Below are 7,032 nucleotides of genomic sequence, written 5' to 3'. Positions count from 1 at the left end.
GGGGGCGCCCGCCACTTCTGGGTAAGGGTCGCGACCCTAGGGCAGAAGAGCTCTGGGCTTCGGCCCAAAGCTACAACTAAATAAAAAAAAAAAAAACCCGGGCTCATTTTGGGCCCGTGACAGAAAAGGAAAACACAGGCCCGATTGCGCCTGTGCATTTAAAGTAAGGGCTGCAGGTTATTACCTGCGGCCATAAAGAGAAATAAATTGCCAATTTTGGCAATTTTGAGTTTATTTTAAACTCAAATTTGGAGATTTTGGACAATTTGTTTCACCCATTAAGAAATTGAGTGCAATATTGCACTTAATTGTCTTGTGTTTTGGAATAAATTGATTGAAATAATATTGTTGTCAAAGTAACCTCTGTTGTGGATGTTAATTCATTTTAGAATATAAAGATGTGTATACCTGTTATTTATGCAAATAAGGATCGGCCTAAAGGAAGGTTATTATTTGGCCGAATAATGAGTATACCTGTAGTAATAAATATGTGACAATTATAAAGCTCTCTATGTGAGCAATAGTCGGCCCAAAGGAAGGCTATTGTTTGACAGAATTTATTGTCAATATTTAATTACTGTGCGGTGAGAACCACTTACAAGCTGATATTTTTGGTCCAAAGACTAAATATCAGTGTTGTGCTAGGTATCTTGAAATGGGCCCACCACCTTGCTTCGAGTTGTTTGTTTATGTCATGTATGCATTATATGGTTGATTATGCTTATGAGTATATTTTATTTTTGTTCTCTATTTAGTTTTTGCTACTACTGTGAATGTTTATGCTCAAGTTAACGCAATCCCAATGCTGAATGGGACGAATTTTAAGATTTGGAAAGAGAACGTGGAAATCGTTCTCGGATGTATGGACTTAGACCTTGCGCTCAGGACAGAGCGTCCTACTGCTACTACGGAAAATCCAAACACAGATAAAATTGAGAAGTGGGACCACTCTAACCGCATGAGTCTAATGATCATGAAACACTCCATTCCGGAGGCGTTTTGGGGCTCTATAACTGAGAGCACTAATGCCAAGAAGTTCCTCAAAGAACTTGAGTAGTATTTTGCCAAGAATGAAAAGTCAAAAACGAGTAACCTTTTGAATAAACTCATTTCCATGAGGTATAAGGCAAAGGAGAACATAAGGGAGTACATTATGGAGATGTCTAACATCGCTGGGAAACTAAAGGCACTAAAGTTAGTGCTGTCTGAGGATTGGCTCGTGCATTTAGTTCTCATATCTCTTCCTGCACAATACATTCAATTTAAGGTGGGCCACAACATCCAAAAAGAAAAATGGACTGTTAATGAGCTCATATCATATTGTGTGTAAGAAGAGGAAAGGCTTCAGCGAGATAAGACTGAAAGTGCTCACTTAGCATCAACCTCTCAGAATAAGAACAAAAAGAGAGCTATGGATACTGCAAAAGGAACACCCAAGCAGAAGAAAGTAAAGAAGCGGGATGAGAAATTTACCTGCTATTTCTGCAAGAAAGGAAAGACTCTCATTATGGTTTGTTCTGAAGTTAATTTAGCTTCTATACCTAAGGATACTTGGTGGGTAGATTTTGGTGCTACTACTCACATTAGTATGTCTATGCACGGTCTACCAAATGATGCTGAAAGATTCATCTTCGTTGGCGATGGCAAGAAAGTTCCAGTTGAAGCTATCAGAACATTTAGATTATTGTTAAAGACTGGTGTCTATTTAGATTTGATTGAGACTTTTGTTGCACCGTCATTTAGACATAATTTAATTTCTATTTCTAGTTTGGACAAATCCGGTTATTCTTGTTCCTTCAGAAATAATAAAGTTAGTATTTCTCATAATTTAAATGTTGTTGATACTGGTTCCTTAATTGATAATCTTTATATGCTTGATACTGTTACTTTTGATAATGAAAATTTGCACACTAGTGCACGAGGTACAAAGCGAAAATTAAATGAGAATTCTACCACCCTATGGCACAAGCGTTTAGGTCATATATCTAAACAGAGAATTCAGAGGTTTATGAGTGATGGAATTCTTGGTCCCCTAGATTTGATAGACTTTCAAGTCTGCATTGAGTGCATCAAGGGGAAACAGACAAACACAAGGAAATTAGGTGCTGACAGGGCTACAGACGTCTTAGAACTCATTCATACAGATATATGTGGACCATTCCCTACGGCTTCATGAAATGGTCAACAATACTTCATTACGTTCATAGATGATTATTCAAGATATGGTTACCTATACTTAATACATGAGAAGCCATAGTCAGTGGACGTTTTCAAGGAATTTAAAGCCAAAGTTGAACTTCAACTAGGCAAGAAAATTAAGGCTGTCAAATCAGATCGTGGTGGCGAATACTACGGCAGATATGACGGATCAGGTGAACAACGTCCAGGACCATTCGCTATCTTTCTAAAAGAATGTGGAATCGTCCCGCAATACACAATGCCAGGCAAACCTAGCATGAATGGTGTTGTTGATAGACAAAACAGAACTCTTAAAGACATGGTGAGAAGTATGATTAGTCATTCTTCCTTACCTGAATCACTTTGGGGAGAAGCACTAAAGACTGTAGTTTATATTCTTAACAGGGTTTCAAGCAAAGCAGTGGCCAAAACCCCCTATGAACTGTGGACTGAAAAGAAGCTCAGTATTAGGCATTTACATGTTTGGGGTTGTCCAGCTGAGGCAAGGCCTTATAGGCCAAATGAACAAAAACTGGACTAAAAAATGGTCAGCTGCTACTTTGTTGGATACACCGAACACTCTCGGGACTTCAAGTTTTACAATCCCACTACTAGGTCATTCTTTGAGACGGGAAATGCGAGATTCCTTGAGGATGTCGAGTTTGGGGGAGAAGATAAAGTAAGGTGTGTTGTCTTTGAGGAAGAAGATTTTGTTTCTCTTCCTAATATTGCTATTGTCAATGACCATGCTGTATTACCTACCATTGTTCAAGATGCAACTCTGGAACAAGACAACAATGAGGTTCCCCATGCAGCACCTATAGAGCAAACTCAACAACTTCAAGAAGTGCCATTAAGGAGATCCACCAGAGAAAGGAGAAGTGCGATTCTGGATGATTATATTGTCTTTCTCTAAGAACATGAAGATGGTGTAGGCTTAGGGGAAGATGATCCTATCAACTTCCAACAAGCATTACAGAGTTCTAATGCTCAAAAGTAGATTGATGCCATGAAGGATGAGATAAAATCTATGAAAGACAATGACGTTTGGGATCTTGTCGAGTTGCCTAAAGGAACGAAACCCATTGGTTGTAAATGGATATTTAAGACCAAAAGGGATTCGAATGGTAACATCGAAAGATATAAGGCTCGTCTAGTCACCAAAGGATTCACTCAGAAGGAAGGCATAGACTACAAAGAGACTTTCTCTCTGGTTTCTTCGAAAGATTCTTTTAGGACAGTTATAACACTTGTGACTCATTTAGACTTAGAGCTACATCAGATGGATGTTAAGACAACGTTTCTCAATGGCGACATTGATGAGACGATTTATATGGTCCAGCCAAAAAACTTTGTATCTGAAGATTCAAAGTCTATGGTCTGCAAGTTAAAGAAGTCCATCTATGGTCTCAAACAAGCTTCCCATCAATGGTATCACAAATTTCATCAAGTTATCACTTCCCATGGTTTTGAGGTGAATGTGGTAGATGATTGTGTATATCACAAGTTTAGTGGGAGTAAATTCATCTTCCTGATTTTGTATGTCAATGACATATTACTTGCTAGCAGCGATATAGGCTTATTGCACGAAATTAAGAAATTTCTTACTAAAAATTTTGAGATGAAAGATCTTGGTGACGCCTCTTTTGTATTAGGAATTCATATACTATGAGATCGCTCTCAAGGTATCCTTGGGTTATCACAAAAGGGCTATATCGAAAAGGTTCTGGATAGATTTGGCATGAAGAATTGTTCATCAGGAGATACGCCCGTAGCTAAGGGAGACAAGTTTAGTATCAGTCAGTGCCCCAAGAATGAACTTGAGATAAAGGAAATGGGAAAGATTCCTTATGCATCAGCAATAGGAAGTCTAATGTATGCTTAAGTTTGCACTCGTCTCGGCATAGCATTTATAGTGGGAGTATTGGGCAGATACTTAAGTAACCCAGGAGTGGATCATTCGAAAGCAGCCAAACGGGTTATACGTTATTTGAAGAGAACAAAGGATTACATGCTCACTTATCGGAGATTAGACAGACTAGAGATCATCGGGTATTTTGATTCTGATTTTGTTAGATGCCAAGACAGTAAATGATCCACGTCAGGCTATGTTTACATGTTGGCAGGAGGAGCTATTTCTTGAAAAAGTGTCAAGTAGACACTCATAGCTTCTACTACCATGGCTGCAGAGTTCATAGCCTGTTATGAGGCATCTAATCATGGGATGTGGCTGCGAAACTTTATCATGGAGCTGCGTGTGGTTAACGGTATTAAAAGGCCACTAAAGATTTTTTGTGACAATAAATCGGCAATGCTATATTCTAATAACAACAGAAGCTCTACGAAATCGAAGCATATAGACATTAAGTTTCTTGTTGTTAAAGAAATAGTTCAGAGTGGTCAGATTTGGATATAACACATCAGGACAAACTCCATGATTGCAAATGCGCTAACTAAGGGCTTAACACCCAAGGCCTTTTACGAGCACACTTCTCATATGGGTGTTATTTTATTTGAGGATACTATGGTTTAGTGGGAGTTAATTTTAATTTTAGATGTTCTATGACATAAACATTTAGTTGTTTATTTTCTGCAGAATAAAGAAGATGGATTTACAGTTTTATAATTTTTCCTCTGAATGTATTAATTTTCTGTTTGCAATCTTGCATTATGTTTTGAAAATTGCGGATTGATCTCATAAAGAATAAAGCAGGACCAGTTGGAAATAGGCATGTTAGAGATCACATTGCATGTATTTCTATGACACTCATCCATACTCGATCTATGTCATTGAATATGTTGGTATGGTGACCATGGGAGGTTTAGTTGCATTTGAGGGTGACAAAAGTCGCCATGATCTCATGCTAATATAGGAGATGGACTAGATTGTATCTTAAGTGGAGACTAATGATAAATAGCATACGGTTAAGTGCCTAAGGAATTATGTATGATATAATTATTTCAGGAATCATATGTAGCCCAAGTGGGAGATTGTTAGGAAATGTGAGTTTCCTATATTGTGGGCCACATATTTATTCAATAATTATATTAAGTTATTTAATTAATTGAGCTAATTAAGTTATCTAATGGAAAATAGTAGAAAATATGCCAATATGAAAAGCTTAAGGAAGTATATAGGCCAACTTTTAGTTATAGAAATTAATAGGCCATAATTTGTCAAGTTATGGTTCATAACCAGAAAAGTTATGGACAAACTTAGCAAGTTATGGTTCATAACCAGATAAGTTATGGACAAAAACCGTGAATTATGGACAATAACTTGTCAAGTTATGGTTCATAACCAGACAAGTTATGGACGAAAACAGTAATTTGGCCTATTTATTAACTTATGTAAACTATTGGCCTATTAATTTTAATTTATCTCAAGTCTTGGCCTATTTTCCTCTTTCTCTCTTATCTAATTATGAAAAGCCCAAATAGTCTCCTAACAAGTTATGGGCTGAATGGGTGGATGTCCATATTGACCCAACTAGGTTTAATGGGAGCCTAATGGTGCAGTATATATAGAAACTTAAGTTATGGTCCACAATATGTCAAATCATTCGCCAGTTTTCATTCTTCCCCATCTAGAGAGAAAACACCCCATTAAGAAACTAAGGAGATTTGACTGATGAAGGTAATAACCGTCGTGTTCATTGTCTTAGAGAATTCTACTGGAGATTCAAGGCTGCATCAATGGAGACAGGTATTTATCCTAACTTATTTTCTTAGTAATTTGGTGTGATGATTCCTAGAATATGGAACATGGATTTAAAAGATCCAACATATATATGACTAAAAAAATGTATGATAATTCAAACAAAATTTTTTAGCCTTACCACAAAATTATCCTAATTATGTTACATAAAAAGGAAAAGAAAAATGGGATTCGTTTGTAAAATGTAAGACTTATTAATTTATGGATTTTCAAGTGATCATGTTGATAAATGAACATCCATTAGGTTGAATAGTGTACTTTTCTTGTTTGAAAACCGACCTCTCTCTCTTTTTTTTTTTTTTTTTTTTTTTTTTTTTTTTTCCTTTTTCTAGTAAAGGATCTCACTTTTTTTTTTTTTGAGGAATAAAGGATCTCTTTTGTTTGTCAATTACTTGGGGAAAAAAAAATCGGCTACCATTCCTGTCTAAAACAAAATCCTGGTGAGTCATATTCGAGTTAGAACTTAGAAGGGTGTCTATGATCAAGATCTTGAATTTAACTGGTCCATAAAAATTATACAAATAACAACCCAAAAACTGTCTTTATGCTCTCTTATCTAACGGGGCATATGCTAGTAATTTGATTTGAACATACTTTAAGCTTAATATATATCCCGTTAGTGACACATTTCCCCGGTTCTTTTAGTTGATAATTGGATCAATTATGAAAAACTAAACCTAATTCATGGCCAACGGTAGGGTGTGACAAAAAAGATAAATCCGCTTCCTCAAGCCCCTTCAGTCTGAATCCACAGTGAGCACTGATACAAAACGACACTTTAGGATAAATTCTCAGTCCTAAAGTAATCCAATCTCAATCATATACCAAGATTTCCTATTAGTGTGCCATAATCAAATTTCATGTTTCAATAATCAATTCCAAGGGTTTTCAATCTCAAATAAGGATTAAAGATGCTAATCCTTTCATCCCAAGCCCCAAATGAAGCTAATTTGGGGTTTTCCCGAAAACAGGGGTCAAAACAACAATTTCAGGCCAAACAGGGTAAAACCCCGTGTACACCGGTCGACCGGTGACAGAGAAGTGCATCACCACCGGTCGGCTGGTGGTGTGCATCCGGTCGACCGGACCGGTCGGCCGGTGGCCATAACAAGATCCGGTCGACCGATGCGGTCGAC

The sequence above is a fragment of the Morus notabilis genome, unplaced genomic scaffold (genome assembly GCF_000414095.1).
Source record: "Morus notabilis unplaced genomic scaffold, ASM41409v2 Scaffold21, whole genome shotgun sequence".
Classification (NCBI taxonomy): domain Eukaryota; kingdom Viridiplantae; phylum Streptophyta; class Magnoliopsida; order Rosales; family Moraceae; genus Morus; species Morus notabilis.
The sequence above is the reverse complement of the archived record's forward strand: the minus strand, read 5'-3'. Positions refer to the sequence as shown.